Here is a 17,754-nt window from a genome sequence, read left to right as displayed (position 1 = left end):
TTGGCCTTAAAACCTAGAAGGGAAACTTCTATGTCTACATATTTCCTGTTTATCACCAGTCATTTCTTCTCAGATGATGTCACTGATAAGGGATGCACTTTACCTGATGCAAAGTTCAAGTACCTCACCCACTGTCTCCTACTGTGGGCTTATTACCCATAGGCTCAGGACAAATGACCATTCTCAGTGATGTCCCTGTGACATATAGGGCAGCAACAACCCCAGTTAATCTCCAAAGTGGTACATCACCTGAATTTTTTCTAGGTTCTGTAGGACATCCTGACAACAGAGTTTGTATTTCTGCCTTTCCTCAAACATACAATCTTATCTTCTGGTACAAAGCTCAGGTTTTAGTGCAACAAAAATCCTCATCTTCTGTTCCATATGGAATGGAGAAAAGAACACTCATTGTTTTCCTTGGCTCAAAGAATAAAGGCATCTAAAAATCCACCTTAATGATAAGTACTTTCATTTAAAAATTCTCTCTTTACCTTTGAAAATTGTGACTTGGAAAACAGATAACTAAATCCAGGTGGGTGGTTTGGATGAGGGAACAAAGAGCAGAGCTGCCTCTGACCTTTAATTTTGGCAGTCTATAGGATATAAGGCTTTTTAGAGTTGCATTGTTAGGGCAGTTTATCTATTTGGAATTTACATAAAACGTTGGGGTAAAAGTAGGTTGCAGATGCTCTGCTCCCATTATGGCACTAAAGCTTCAGTAACATTTCCTCAATGAACTCAGAAGGTAGAAGAAAGTATGTTGTCATTGTCACCCATACTCCAGGCAGATCTGGGCTTCCTCTGCTGTTGTGTCCTGGTTGATCACTGCTCTCAAGAATCCAATCGTTTTAAAGTGTCTTTGATCAACTCAGCAACATCATCAGTACTTAAGGCTGGAAACTGAGCCATGTCCCTTATATCCCTTGGATATATCTTTAGAAATATGCTCACTGGCAGCTTCTGCCCCATTGTACCTAGTAGTAGATGCTACTAATGCAAAGATAGATTGCTTCAATAAAGTCTTAGAACTATGAGAAGTGAAGAATAATGCCTTCTGTGTAACAGGACTAAAAAGATAATTATCTTAAGAAAACAGTGACAGCATAAGGCAATTATAAAATTTTAATTTGGTTGAAACACAAAAATACAAGAATGAATGGTAAGAATCATCCATGACTTTTATTTGGAGGCTAAAGTTGCTCAATTTGCTGTCTTCATTTTGAGTTGCCCCCTTTTTTGTGTGTGTCTCTACATGACATCACATGTTCACGTTCTCAGAGTTATTTAGGTGTGTAAGTGATGGAAGAGAAAAGCCTTTGTGTTTTCAACCTCCAGGCCTTCCCTTGTCAAGATGCAAGATTTATACTACATGAACTGAAAGATTCCCTCTGCATTTTGATTCTTGGTTTTATAACTCATATCCTGCATGTTAATTAGAATTGCACTGACATTTCATTTGGCAGACATATGTGCACCGGGAAGAGGAATGAAGCTGGCATTTCCAGGAAGTTCAGGATGTTCTAGTCCTCTATGCTGATTGAGCATTGCCTTCAAAAGATTATCAGTCCAGCTTCCCACTCCATCCTAGACTGATGTTATCACACAGCCCTGATACCTGTGTTGCCCTACCAGGTCCACGTTTGCAGCTAGTACAGGAGAATGTGGAGATAGCCTTTCACTGAATATTGATCCACATTGCCCGCCAAATACCTCTTGACTTCCAGTTGTAGTTTCTACCGGCTACACCAAGTGGATAAATACTGTTAAATTGTTGTTAATTAAATGTGGTTATCCAAAGCCTGAAGAATAAAAGTGGTGAGGGGCTGGATCTGTTTTTGGCTATTCACATCTTTTTTGTTTGGTTGGTTTGGCTTTTTTTTTGTTTTGTTTTGTTGTTGTTGTTGTTTTCCAAGAGAGCGTTTCTTTGTTTAGACCTGGCTGTCCTGGAACTTACTCTGTAGACCAGGCTGATCTTGAACTTAGAAATCTGCCTGCCTCTGCCTCCCAAGTGCTGGGATTAAAGGCGTGTACTGCCCGGTTGGCTATTCACATCTTAAGGTACTACTTAAGTAGCTTGCTAAAGGATATGTGTTTGCTTGTGCTCCTTGTGGGGAGGGAGTATTAGAAGTAGAATGCTTGGGGATGTGAAATTAGGAAGGCACTTTTAAAAAGACTTCAGGAATCATCTTTAACCCCTGCTCCTGTTGGTTTAAGGGTGAATAGCATTTTTAACTTCATATAAGAAGTCAGATGGACTAAGTACATGCTGGTGTTTTGTGAGAGTCACACAATGTACAATGCCTTTCCCTTTATTTCTGTGGAGTTAGAATACACCAGTATGAGTAATGTCACACATACATTGTAGAATTTTGTGATTATCAATAATAGTAACAGTCATTTGGAGGCTCTTCTGTGAACCAGATTCCAGCTCTTCTTAGTCATATTAATCAGAGTGGAGATGAGCTGTTGGCACACAGCACATACTGCATTGTAGGAGGTAGCAAAGTCCTTTGTGCTCTAAGGTAATCATAGCTTTGTCGCTTCATCCCTGGGTACTGTGCCTTATATTGGGATACTTGAATAAAGGACAGGGATGATATAGGATTGTGATTTTTCAATTCCTTCCCACAAATATGGACTTTCATAAATATTTTAAAAGCACAAACAATACAAGCAAATGTAGGATTTTAATAACCTCATTTCAACTCACATTTTTGTTCTGAATATCATGCCTATAATATATGCATCTATCTTAGATCAAAAGATAACCTATTTTTTTATTTTTAGGGAGGAATGAAGTAAGTATGGAGTATATGGGTAATTATAGATATGAATATAAATACAGTTGATGCTTACATCTTGACAGTTCTTGATGAAGCCTTCTACTTCTTCCTTTGTTCTTTTTACCTTTTCTTTTTCTTTGCATAAGATCTCTTTTCCATCCTAAGTCCTTAGTTAATGCTCTTTTCAAATTCAGCCTACAGGGCTCTCATCTTTTCTGCTTCTCTGGCTTTCCCCATTCTATTTTCAATTTACTGTTTCATATTCTCCATGCGTGTCTCTATTTTTCTTCCTCAAGAGTCATGGAATAAGACAAACACAGGGTCAAACTGGGGTAGGCAGAAGAAAAATTCTATTTAAAATGAAAATTGAAAGAAAGATGGATGATTATTTTACACATAAGCATCTTATCTCTATCCAAACCCAAGCCATAGGAAAAATTTTTGAATGCTAGTTTTCCCATAAAGGCAAAAGAGAACAGTGCCTTTGGCTTCATAAGAGATAAACAAATAGCTAGCAGAGTAATGGTAATGGCAGTACTAATGGTTGCCACCATCATCATAATAGTGATTGTATGGTGATCATTTCATACACCCCTATCACTGAACTGACACATTCACCTACAGTTCAGAGTTGCTTGTCTTAATTTTTATAACATTTTCTGTATGGAGGGAGTAAAACAGGCAAACTGTATCCATCAAGCAGATAATAAAAACCAGGTGTCAAGTGGTCATTACTGGCTCCAGTTTATATGACCAAGAAGTAATATAATGTGCAGTTTGATGGACCTTTGTGTTGAAGTCTGTGTTCATTCTGCTGTGTGGCCATACTTCCTAGGACGGATGATTGAACTGGCAGCTGTTGCTGTTGATGTGGTTGTTCAGTACCTTGTTCTATTCTCATTTGGTAATTTCTCCTGGATCCTTTCTACACTCCGGGTGGTAGGTCTGGCTAAAAGGAGGTTATTTGGCTCATGCCTGGCCAATCATAGCAACATATACCCAATCATAGGATATAATTAGAAGACCTATTAAAGTTAATCATATTCTCTCTCTCTCTCTCTCTCTCTCTCTCTCTCTCTCTCTCACACACACACACACACACACACATACACACACAATTTCAGCTTTTATTAGGTAAAACAATGACTACTTTTAAAATATATACGCAATAGATTTCCTCTTACTGATCTGTTTTATTTGGGATAATTATTGTTTAATCATTTACTATTGTTCTGTCCTATTTTTTTTTATTGTACGTGATACTGGGTTACATAGGATATTTTCATGTAAATAAAATGATTTGCTTGTGCTGCATTATAAGATGCAGCAAAACCATTTTCATCTAATTCACTTCACGTCCCTTTATTCTCTCCTTTCTTACCTTTCTTTCCTGTTAGTTCCTTTGTCCTAGTAGACGGATTAACTTTGGCTTTCATATCATATATACAGATATGATGAAATGTATCTGTTTAAAGCATAGGACTGACAAGTGAGAGAAAAATAGCCAATATTTCTTCTAGATTGATTTCATGTATTATGATTATCTCCTACAAATAATTAAACTTTGTCATGACTAATTGATGAAAACACTCATTTTGTACATTCTTCTCTCTGTATAATATAACATTTAAAACAAACACATATATCACATTGCTTTTTATCAAGTTTTCCATTGCTGGAACCTAAGTCGATACCATCGCTTAGCTATTGCCAATACTTCTACAGTAAACATTAATGTGCAAGTATCCCTTTGCTGTGTTGACTTAGAGCCATTCAGTAGATACTCAGAAATGAATAGTTAGGTCTATCCCTCCCTGCCCTACCCCAGTTGGTGGGTTACTCTATGGAGGAGTTTCCTTTTGTCTGCATCCATCATCAGCACTTGTTGCTGTTTTGTTTTGTTTTCTTAATGAATGATATTATATCTCATGTTTTATGTGTCAGTACAGTTTTAGCTTGCATTTATCCAGTCACATTCATTTTTTTCCACAGACTTGTAATTTGAAGATGCTGGAAAAGTGTGTCATTTCAGGCTCAGTATGCTAGAATGATGCAAACTTGGATCTACTTTACTTTCAGTGATAATCCTAATGCAAAGAGGAATGTCTATACAAGAACAGATGAAGCCATTACAAACAAAAACAAGAAATTATAAGAGTCAAAGGAGATGAAGAACAGGTCATTATAGCTTTCAAAAGGCGCTGAGCATTATATTCTTCAATGACTTCATTTTACCAAACAAGGCTGGGTTACTACCTCATCAAACTGAGTCATGATTAATAGCTACTAGTCCTAGAGAAGATAGGAAGTGAGGATGAGAAATCAGGGACAATTGTGAGGAGACAATACAGGAAAGTTGTAGGCCATTCATAACCCCTAATACTCTGGATTGCTGGTGACATCACCATTGGACATTGGGATGCCACTCAGAACAGAAGGTGTGGTGACACTGAGAAGTACAAGTCAAGGTTTCGTCATGGTATACTGGCATATACGGTGCGAAAATCCAGGATAAGGGTACATGCCACCAAGATATGTTAGCAACACCATTCCAATTTAGCAATTATCCCAGAATTTGCTTGTCTGTCTGTCTACCATTCATCTATCCTTTCATCTATGGACCATCTCACATGCCATTAGTCCAAACATACATAGTTTCTAGCAGTTTGTAGTCTCTTTAGTTTCTCACATATAACCCGCTACTCTCATCTGTCCCACAGGCATCCTAAGTATAGTACACATAAACTGTCTGTCTCTCAGTTCCTAGCATTCGAGAGTACTGGTTTTATGCTATTTGTATTATACTGTGTAGTGTTTCCTTACCCATAGGGTTTCATCATTTTTTATTTTAATTATATTTTTTACATTCTAGTCATTACCCCCTCCTTCCACCCCCAGTTCTTCCTTCCATTTCTCTTCCTCCTTACCTCTGAAAGATGATTACCCCACAATAGACCTCCCTCTTCCCTAGAGCTTCAAAACTCATGAAGATTAAGTGCATCTTCTCCCACTGAGGCCAGACAAGACAGACCTCTGCTCTATATGTGCCAGCGTCCTCAGAGCATCACATGTATGCTCCTGGTTGGTGGCTCAGTCTCTGGGAACTCTCTGGAGTCTGGGTAACTTGAGATTGCCGGTCTTCCTATAGGGTCATTCTCCCCTTCAGCTTCTTCAATCCTTCCCTTAATTCAACCATAGGGGCCCCTGACTTTATTCTAATTGTTGGGTGTAAGTATCTATCTCTGTCTCACTCAGCTGCTGGTAGGACCTCTCAGAGGACAGCCATGCCAGGCTCCCATCTATAAGCACATCATAGTATCAGAAATAGTTTCAGGTCTTGCTGCCCCTCACCCCCATGAGACGGACCCTAAGTAGGGTAAGTCATTGAACTGCCTTTGCTTCAGTCTCTTCTCCATTTTTGTCCCTGCAGTTCTTGTAGACAAGAATAATTCAGGGTCAGAAATTTTTACTGTGGGTTAGTAATCTAATCCCTACATTTGAGGTTCTTTCTATCTACTGGAGGTGAACTCTTCGAGTTCCCTGTCCCCATTGTTGAGCATTTGGCTAAGGTCACCCCATTGAGTCCTGGGACTCCCTCACCTCCCAGGTCTCTGACTTTCTAGAGAGTGCCCCAGCTCCCATTCCCTGATGCTGCTTATTTCCACTCATTCTCCTGGCCCTCTGGTCTTTTCTCCTGTCTCCCCTCCATATTTGGGTCTCTTTCCCTCTCCTCCCTGCCCTCACCTCTTCCTACCATGATTATTTTCTTCCCACTTCAAATTGGGATTGAAGCCTCCTCACTTGGGCCTTTCTGCTTGTTACACTTCTTACAGTCTGCAGGTTGTATCCTTAGTATTTGTATTTTGTGCTATTATCCCCTTATCATTGAGTACATGCCATGCATGTCATTTTGGGTATATGTTAACCCACTCAGGATGATATTTTATAGTTCTATCCATTTGCCTGCAAAATTCATGATGTCCTCATTTTAATAGCTAAATAGTATTCTAATGTGTAAGTGAACCATATTTCTGTATCCATTCTTTGGTTGAGGGACATCTGGATTGTTCCCTGCTTCTGGCTATTACAAATAAGGCCTCTATGAACCTAGTGGAGCATGTGTCCATGTGGTATTGTGAGACATCTTTTGGATATATGTCCAAGAGTGGTATAACTGGGTCTTCAGGTAGATCTATTTCCAGTTTTCTGAGGAACCACCAGATTGATTTCCAAAATGGTTGTACCAGTTTGTAATCCCTCTAGCAATGGAGACATGTTGCTCTTTCTCTACATCCTTGCCAGGATGTGCTATCACTTGAGGTTTTTTTTTTAGTCATTGTAATTGGTGTGATGTGGAATATATGGGTTATATTCATTTGCATTTCTCTGATGTCTAAGGACTTTGAACATTTCTGTAAGTGCTTCTTAGCCATTTGACATTTCTCTGTTGTGAATTCTTTGTTTAGCTCTGTACCCCATTTTTAATTGTGTTATTTGGGGTTTTTTAGGTTAACATCTTGAGTTGTTTATATATTTTGTATAATAGCCCTCTATTGAATGTAGATTTAGTTAAGATATTTTTCCAATCTGTAGGTTACCCATTTGTCCTATTCACTGTGTCATTTGCCTTATAGAAGCTGTTGAGTTCCATGAGGTCCCATTTATCAATTGTTGATCTTAGAACCTGAGCCACTGGTGTTCTGTTCAGGAAATTTCTCCCTGTACCATTGAGTTTGAAGCTCTTTTTCATTTTCTTTTCTATTCGAATAAGTGTATTTGATTTTATGTTGAGGTCTTTGATCCACTTGTGTTTGAGCTTTGCTGAAATTATCAGCTATAGGAGTTCTCTGGTGTAATTTTTGGGTTCTCTTATGTATACTATCATATAGTCTGCAAATAGTGACATTTTGACTTCTTCTTTTCCAATTTCTATCTTCTTGATCTTTTGTTGTCTAATTGCTCTAGTAATCTAGAACTTTGATTACTGTATTGAATAGAGTGGAAGAGAGTAGGCAACCTCATCTCGCCCCAGATATAAGTGGGATTCCTTCTAGTTTCTCTCCATTTAACATGATGTTGGCCATTGGTTTGCTATATGTTGCTTTTTATGAATTCCTGAGATCTCTAACCTTTTAACATGAAAGGGTGTTGAATTTTGTCAAGTGCTTCCTTAGTATCTAATGAGATGATCATGTGACACTCCTTATTATTTTTTTTTTTTGTCGTGTACTATATGGATAGTTTTTTTGTATACTGAACCATCCATGCATCCATGGGATGAAGCCTACTTGAATCTGCTGAATGATGTTTTTTGATGTGGTCTTGGAATCAGTTTGCAAGAATTGTATTGAAGATTTTTGCATCAATATTTATAAATAAAATTGGTCTGAAGTTCCCTTTATTTGTTGGGTCTTTGTGTGGTTCAGGTGTCAGAGTAACTGTGCCTTCATAGAATGAATTATGTAGTGTTCCTTTTGTTTCTATTTTGTGGAATAGTTTGAGGAATATTTGATATTAGCTTTTCTTTGAAGCTGTGGGAGAATTCTGCACTAAAACCATTGGGCACTGGTCTTTATTTGGTTGGAAGGTTTTTGGTGACTATTTCTATTTCCTTAGGGGTTAAGGGACTGTTTAGATAGTTTACCAGATCTTGATTTAACTTTGGTATGTGGTATCTGTCTAGAGAAGCATCCATTTCATCTAGCCTTTCTAGTTTTGTAGAGCATAGGCTTTTGTAGTAGGTTCTGATTATTTTTTTAATTTCTTCAGTTTTTGTTGTTATATCTCCCTTTTCATTTCTGATTTTGTTGATTTGGATACTGTCTCTGCACCCTTAAGTTGGTTTGGCTAAGGGTTTAACTATCTTGCTGATTTTCTCAAGGAACCGGCTTTTAGTTTTGTTGATACTTTGTATCATTTTCTTTGTTTCTTTTTTTTTTTTTCAATTTTTTATTAGATATTTTCTTCATTTACATTTCAAATGCTATCACAAAAGTTCCCTATACTCTACCCCTACCCTGCTCCCCTGACCACCCACTCCCACTTCTTGGCCCTGGCATTCCCCTGTACTGCTGCATATAAAGTTTGCAAGACCAAGGGGACTCTCTTCCCAATGATGGCTGACTAGGCCATCTTCTGCTACATATGCAGCTAGAGACATGAGCTCTGGGGGGGTACTGGTTAGTTCATATTGTTGTTCCACCTATAGGGTTGCAGACCCCTTCAGCTCCTTGGGTGTTGGGAACAAAATAAGGGGGGCCTGGGGAACCCTGGGGAAAAGTGGGTAGGAAAAGGGGCCCACATCCGGCCAGAGTTCCTGTGCTCTGGGCCGGCGGACACAGGCAGAGCTGCCAGCCTTTCCACAGGGCCCCATGTGGGCATGCAAGCCTCTGACCCACATGGCAGGGGGTGGAGAAGGGGCAGCCCCTTAGTGGTATGAATTTTCCTCTTAACACTTCTTTCATTGTGTCCCATAAGTTTGGGTATGATATGTCTTCCTTTTCATTAAATTCTATAAAGTCTTTGATTTTCTTTGTCTTTCATCTATGACCAAGTTGTCATTGAGCAGAGAGTTGTTCAGTTTCCAGGATTATGTGGATTTTCTTTTGTTTTTGTTGTTATTGAAGTCTAGCTAAGTCAATGGTGATATGGTAAGATGCATAGGATAATTTCAATCTTCCTGTTTGTTTCATCTGTTGAGGTTTGTTTTGTGTCCAATTATATGGTCAGTTTTAGAGAAGGTTTCATGAGGTGCTGAGAAGAAAGTATATTCTCTTGTTTGGGGGTAAAAGGTTCTATTGATTTCTGTTGAATCCATTTGTTTAATAATTTTTGTTAGTTTCAGTGGATCTCTGTTTCATTGACTTTTCAATTGATAAGAGTGAGGTATTGAATTCTCCCACTATTGTGGCAGAATAATTGCATTGTGGCATAGTTGTTTAGAATTGAGACTTCCTCTTGGTGCTTTTTTCCTTTGAGGAATATGAATTGTCCTTCCCCATCTCGTTTGAAAACTTTTGTGGAAAGTCTATTTTATTGGATATGTTGGTATTGTATTTATTGGATATTGGAATGAAAAGTCCAAATTGTTTCTTGGGACCATTTGCTTGGAAAACTTTTTCCAGCCATTACTGTGAGGTAGTGCCTGCCTGTCTTTGTCACTGAGGTGTGTTTCTTGTATACAGCAAAATACTGGATCCTGTTTACATATCCAGTCTGTTAGCCTGTGTCTTTTTATTGGGAGATTGAGTCCATTGATGTTAAGAGATATTAAAGACAGATGATTGTTAGTTTCTGTTGTTTGTTTGTTGCTAGTGGTAGTATCATGTGTGCATAATTCTCTTCTTCTGGGTTTATTGTGAAATGTTTAATTTCTTATGTTTTCTTGGGAGGAGTTCCCCTCTTTGTGTTGGAGACTAGTAGAAAGATATTGTTTAAATTTGGTTTTGTCATGGAATATCTTGGTTTCTCCATCTATGGTGATTGAGAGTTTTGCAGGGAATAGTATCCTGTGCTGGCATTTGTGTTCTCTTAGTATCTGCATGGCATCTGTCTAGGATCTTCTATTTCTCTAGAGTCTCTTTTGAGAAGTATGGTATAATTCTGATAGGCCTGTCTTTATATATGTTGCTTGGCCATTTTTCCTTAAAGCATTTAATATTCTTTCTTCATTCTGTGCATTTAGTGCTTTGATTATTATATGGCAAGAGGATTTTCTTTTTTTGTTTAAGCTATTTGGTGTTCTGTAGGCTCCCTGTACATCTATGGCCATCTCTTTCTTTAAGTTAAGGGAGTTTTCTTCTATGATTTTGCTGATGATGTTTTCTGGACCTTTGATCTGGGGTTCTTCTCCCTCTTCTATTTGTATTATTCTTAGATTTGGCCTTTTCATTGTGTCCTGAATTTCCTGGATATTTTGGGTTAAGAACTTTTACAATTTGTATTTTTGACAGATGTGTCAATATTTTCTATGGTGTCTTATATGCCTGAGATCTATGCCCCTTCTATCCTTTATATTCTATTGGTGATCATTGCATTTGTAGCTCTTGATCTCTTTCCTAGGTTGTCCATCTCTGGAGTTGCCTCCCGTTGTGTTTTCCTTATTGTTTCTATTTCTATCTTTAGCTCGTAGTCTGTTTTGTTCAATTCCTTCACCTGCAAATTATATTTTCCTATATTTCTTTAAGGAGTTTATGTGTTTCTTCTTTAAGTGCTTCAACCTGTTTGCCTGTGTTTTGCTGTATTTCTATATGTATACAGTGTTCTTCATGCATTTATGCCTGCACACCAGAAGAGGCCACCAGATCTCATCATAGATAGTGTGAGCTACCAAGTGGTTGCTGGGAATTGAGAGCAGGACCTCTGGAAGAGCAACTAGTACTCTTAACCTCTGAGCGATCTCGGCAGCTATTTCAGTATTTCTTTAAGGGGGTTATTTATATCCTCCTTAAAGGCCTCTGCCATCTTCATGAGATTGGATTTTAGGTCAAAATCTTGCTTTTCATGTGCGTTAGGGTTGCCAGAGCTTGCTGTGGTGAGACAACTGCAAATTGAGAAGTGTTTAGTCGCTTATGATCCTGCCCTCACCTCTGTTCGTCTGTTTACCCCTGGTGTTAACTGGCCTGAGTTTCTCTGCCTGGAGCAGGCCTCCTTGGAGGCAGGTAGAGCTCTGTGACTTGGGTTAGAGTCAGTCTCCTTGGAGGCAGGCAGTGCTGTCTCTGGTTAGGATGGGCCTCTTGTGTCCCTGGTTACTGCTGACCTCCTAGGAGGCATACAGGCTGTAGGGTATGGGAGGGTATGGAGCCTGATGACCTGGTAGGGTGGAGAAGCAAACTAGAAGGAAGGTGGAGCTAGGCAGGGCAGGTAGGTCCTGCATCAGCTGGGCTCTGTGGGTGTCCTAGGTGGCATGGGTATTTGGTTTAAATTCTTACTTGTATCTTTGGTTACTGCGGACCTCCTGGGAGGCACATGGACTATAGAGTGTGGGCCAACTCTTGTGATTTTTGTGCCTCATAGTCTTAGCTGACACTAAGTTATCATTGTTTTCAGTTTTCCTCTCTGTCTTTCTAATTATTACTCTGCCTTAAAATATCTTCCTGAGACCCTAGGTTCCCCAAGTTCTTTCTGTGGTCTCTTTCCAATATATGTCCTTCTATAGTTTCCACTGTTAGATTTTGAGTTGCTTTGGTGGCTCAAGTTAGTACACAAGCTTAGTACTTATTATACTTGTTATTTGGTCTATATATTTAATTCTAACTGGATGAAGTGATTGTCAACTTCCTAAAGACTATATCTGAGATTATATCTTACAATTTTCTGCATCTTTCTGTAGTTTTCTGGATACCATGGGATCCAAGTGCACTTAGCAGTCCTAGATAAGAAATAAAATAACTTATTGTTCACAAGTTAATCTAATTTATATATCAATTTCAGGAAAATACTTTTCATTTTATAGTGTCTTAACATAATATTCAGTTACAATGGTAGAATCAAATTTTGGCCCAATTTCAAAGTTCTATTTATCAGGAAAAGATAGAGTATTAAAGTGAGCCCGGTTGATTTCTAATGCATGTCAAGGTCCCCCTGTGAGTAAAATGGAGCTTTCTCAACTTCTGAGGATAGGAAAAGCCTTAAAACTGGAGTCAAAGTGGGGCATAACTTTGCTCTTGCCAGCTCTGCTCTATAATTAGTCTTTACAGCCAGCTGTTTAAAGAGAAGAAAGTGAGTTTTGATCTGGAAAGCTCTATCTTCAGAGGATTCAGATTTTCTGTGGAAATCTTTAGAAATCATGTCTTCTTAAATTCAAATTGTCTTTGAAATGACAAATAATGATAAGCACAACATATTAAATACAAGTGAAAGTTTGATTCTAGAATAAAGTCACATTCAAGGGTGCTTTGTTCTCTCACTTTTTCCCCTGGTCCTTTAGAATTGGGTAGTTTTTTGTTGTTGTTTTTTGTTTGTTTGTTTTGGGTTTTTTGTGTTTTGGTTTTTGTTTTTGCTTTTTTGTTTTGTTTTGTTTTTTGAGTCTATCACAAAATTTTCTGGACAAAGTCTTTGCAGCTTTGTTCTGTAAAGGGAATTAAGTGCTATTAACTGCTATGAGCATGCCTTTCCAGTAGGACAGTGACATAGGTTGAGAGGTTAATTCACATCATTTTGAAATTTGGCCTAAAATGGTTGACTCTGCTCAGCAGGTACATTCATATTGTAAGTGACAACGCTTCTTTGGAGGAACTACATGTTAAAATTGAGGCACCATTGTACTTGCACTGAGAAGACATTGTTCATAAAAAGAATATTTCATGACATCACTCAAACAGTAACATAACCCTGGGGATGTCTACAGAGCCAGTAGGGTGCTGGGCCGGTTGGTGAAACAATCTCAGCACTCTCATGGGGATCATGCCAATGTGTGCAGTTCCCGAATGCCTTGCTGCAGAAAAATGAATAGGACTCCATACATCTGCAGGGCCTTCGTAAAGGAAGTGAGGCTCACAGCTTCTAAATCTGTAATACACTCTTTACCTTAAAGAGTTTGCTCTTCCACACTCCAGCTCTTTTAACAAGGACTGTCATTTCACACACCAGTATCCCAGAAATGTGATAGAGCTGGCCCTGCATTTAGATGGAAAGAGCTCACAGATCATAAGTCTATAATGGGTTCTTGTATTAAAACATTTGCTTCACCAGTCTGGTCACTGTGGGTTTTCACCATCATTTCACACACCATTGTCTGGAAAACGCAATGGTATTTGTGGAGCTCAACTGAATCTATTCTGAAACCTGCTTTGCTCTCCACACAGTAGGATATGAGTAAGATGTGTATGTGCATTCCCTATGAGTTGGCTTATAATAAAAATTTAAATATCATGTGTGACTTTATCCTGAGAATGCAGAGTAATGTGCTCACTATCATGGCATTCTTTGTTTTTCTAAGTACTCTGAGGTCAAATGAATAACGTGCACAAGACCCTTTTGAAAGCATTTTGGAAGTTAATGTGCTTCCTACAAACTAGAATGGATAACATTTGACTTTTGTGGGCAATCATAGTCTTATGTTCAACCATAGCTAGGTATCTTCCTAGACTTTTCCCATGACAGCGTATGCGACCATATATGTGCCATGTACTTCATGTTTGTTTTACTCAACAAATCCAGAGGGAAAATAATGCTACAGGTCTGTCCACTTAGTAATAGCTAAGATTGAAACCTACCACTGGCTCAGAAGCCTTTGAACTGTGCTACATTGCTTCCCATCCTTTGGGCTGTTTTTACAGCACCAATATAAAAGAGCAGAATATAAAAGATAACTATTCTTAAAGAAGAGTGTTTCATTTAAATTCCTGTAGAGCAAATGGTACTGAATTTTCATTGTCGTTGGACAAATTGAATTTCCTCCTTTCTGGTTGTATCATCTTGGACATGCCATGCAATGTCTCCAAATGACCTTCCAAAGCTGCTCATGTAAGCTATCTCTTATCTCATATCTCACATAAGAGAAAGAATGGGTTTAGATGCTCTTTAATTTTCATTTTACATGGGTGGTGGTTTATGATTCCTTGAAAAGGTCTTAATTTAATCTCTGAGGTATCATTGGGTCACTAAGAGGAGACATTTGTAAGATTTTGTGCCAAGTTTGGTCTCATTTGACATATTCTCCCATGGTTTCTTATGTTCCTGTTAATCATACTGAGGAATTTTAGCTTGTTATTTAGAGGGGATTCATTCCAGGAGTCTAGCAAGTCTCAGATCAATGGATAAAGTCTCCACTTTTCCAGTCCTTGTCACCATTTTGTCACCTTGACACCAATATTTCACTTTTTATCTGGATACCCACAAAGTTCTGGATCAAGGGATGAAAATGGGAGCTTGACCTAGTAGATAGAATGTGCATTATAGAAGTTGGGTTCACTCAGATACATTAGAACAAGTTCCTGTGTCCCATGTCGGTGCCCTTGTACTCCCTATGCCATTGAACTTCCTAGTTCTCATTACCTACAGTGATCTTGCTAAGTATCAGATAGATTATGTCTCTCAGGTCTAATTTTCATTTTAACATCCTCTGTGTGTGTGTGTGTGTGTGTGTGTGTGTGTGTGTGTTATTCCATACTATTTACTATGTATTTAAGGCATTTCCTATTGCCTGTCTCTCATTCAGGTAAGTAGGAATTTGCACCAGCACATGGGTTCTTGTATCTTACTCACCATTCTATCTATAATACCCAGAACCCCAGAACAATGTTTAGCATATACGTGTATTTTAAAATAAAATGTCTGGGATATTGCTGCTGAGGAGTATGACTGATTAAATTCCAGCTTTCTCTAGACTTCCTAATAATAATTAATAATAATTCATGATCAGTTAATATTTTCTCAATATTACATAGAATAATATTGAAATCATCTCAGAACATGGGAAGTTGAGGCATGAACATTGCCAGCCTTGGATAGCTTCACATTCATGCCTCAGCTCTTTATGCCTCTGCTTCCCTCCTAAGGTTACAGATATGTACCGCCATGCTCAGCTCTCCAAGTACACTTTACCGGTTTTAGATTTCCTGGAATTTTAACTTAAAAATAACATCTATAACTATAACAAAATGCCTAAAAGAAACCACATAAAAGGAGAATATGTCTATTCTCCTTCATAGTATCAGTTCATGTTCTCATTATCCCATTACTCCAGAACTATTGGAGAGCAGTACCACATGGTGGGATCCATATTCACAATATGGGAGTTGAGAAGCAAAGCAGATAGAGGGACCAGAGTTCTAGACCCTGTCACCATTGTCATGACTTCCTCCCATTAACCTCATCTCTTAAAGATTCCATCATAACCTAATAGTTCTGCTCCAGCGAGCAAGGTTTTCACAGACTCAGGCTTTTGCATTCATGCCTTTTAGGACTCTGAGATCTAACCTATGTCATTGAAAGTACCAAGTCTCCTAACTCCCATTCCCACCAGTACTGCAGCTCTTATACCTGCTGTAACATAGTATTTGTTTTTCGACCTTGAGTAAAGAAAGGGTAGTGGAGGGAGAGGGGATATTAATCTGTCCCTCTTACTACTCATTGTGGAACGAAACAGCATGTGAAATCAGTTTCATTTATGTGGACAATTTGTTATAAAAGACTAATGTAAGTAAGACTCTCATCATTTATTTTCCTCATTTGTCTATTGAAGTTGTTCACAAGGTCATTGTTACCTACCTTTGAGAAAGTGTCTATAATCTCAGACCACTTAGTGCCCAGTATTCAAAAAAAAATGGTCTCTTTGAACTTCTCACAGTGTGAGCTCCAAATTACCTCCGTTCCAGGTAAGAAATTATCTTTTGAAAAATGAAAGATAAGAGACCTGTGGGTTTTATAAATTTTTCAAGAGCTTCTGATAGATAATACAAAAGGATTCATCTTATATATCCTCAGAACTGCATTTCCCTCCCCACTTAAAAAATAGAACACAAATTACTACACCAAGACTTAGGTTGTGTTAATAATTTTGCAAGTATGACATTTTATAATACAATTGGTGAAATTGTCCAGAATTTTATCATTGTTAATATTTTTTACCAGGTAATTGATTAGATCTGGTTTTGGAGCTGGAAAAATAAGTCAGCAAATAAGAGCACTGGCTCCTTTTGAAGAAAGCCTGAGTTTCTAGTACCAGGACAATGGTTTAGAACATGCTATAACTGCAGTTCTAGGGTTTATGATACCCTTTTCTGGCTTCCACAGATACTGCATGCACACAGTGCACATGCATATATGCATGTAAGATATATACACATAAAATAAAAATAAGTAAATCTTTTCACAAATCTCCCCCCACAGCCAAGTGTTAAACTTAGTTTGTTTGACCTAACAGAGATCCATATAAGAATCTCTCTGCTTCATAAGTGACTCCAAAATCTCTGACCTGCAGGGATCTGTACAAGAATCTATTTCATGAGTGACCCCAAAATCTCATTCTAGATAGTGAAAATGTGTTATGTGCTCATGTCTTTCCAGTGCAGGTAGCAGAGAAAGAGGAAGGGCTTTTTTCCATTCAGTGGATCCCTGATCTTCATCCCAGGGATACAGGCATCTGAAAGGTATATTTCCAAAGTTTCCATAAGAGATAACAAGGAAGAATTATGAAGGCAGATTTTATGGTTCTCTTCTGAAAATGTTCCACTAGTCACACCACTAGTACACCCCCTCCACCATTAAGGAATGGGAAAGAGGCATATTACTGATCTGGACAGAGGAAGGGGAAATGAGAACTGGGCCATACTAGTGGACTCTAGAGAGTATATTCTCCCCCCCCCTTTTAATTAGGTGTTTTCTTCATTTACATTTCCCATGCTATCCCAAAAGTCCCCCATACCCTTACCCCCCCACTCCCCTACCCACCCACTCCCACTTCTTGACCCTGGCATTCCCCTGTACTGAGGCATATAATGATTGCAAGATCAATGGGCCTCTCTTTCCACTGATGGCCGATTAGGTCATCTTCTGATAAGTATTCACCTAGAGACACGAGCTCCGGGGGGTACTGGTTAGTTCATATTGTTGTTCCACCAATAGGGTTGCAGACCCCTTTAGCTCCTTGGGTACATTCTCTAGCTCCTCCATTGGGGGCCCTGTGATCCATCCAATAGCTGACTGTGAGGATCCACTTCTGTGTTTACTAGGCCCCAGCATAGCCTCAGAAGAGACAGCTATGTCAGGGTCCTTTTAGCAAAATCTTGCTAGTGTATGCAATGTTGTCAGCATTTGGAGGCTAATTATGGTATGGATCCCCTGGTATGGCAGTCTCTAGATGGTCCATCCTTTCATCTCAGCTCCAAATTTTGTCTCTGTAATTCCTTCCATGGGTGTTTTGTGCCCAATTCTAAGAAGGGGCAAAGTGTCCACATTTTGGTCTTCGTTCTTCTTGAGTTTCATGTGTTTTACAAATTATATCTTGTATCTTGGGTATTCTAAGTTT

This window comes from Mus caroli, chromosome 6 (assembly GCF_900094665.2).
Source record: "Mus caroli chromosome 6, CAROLI_EIJ_v1.1, whole genome shotgun sequence".
Classification (NCBI taxonomy): domain Eukaryota; kingdom Metazoa; phylum Chordata; class Mammalia; order Rodentia; family Muridae; genus Mus; species Mus caroli.
Note: the sequence above shows the minus strand (reverse complement) of the source record.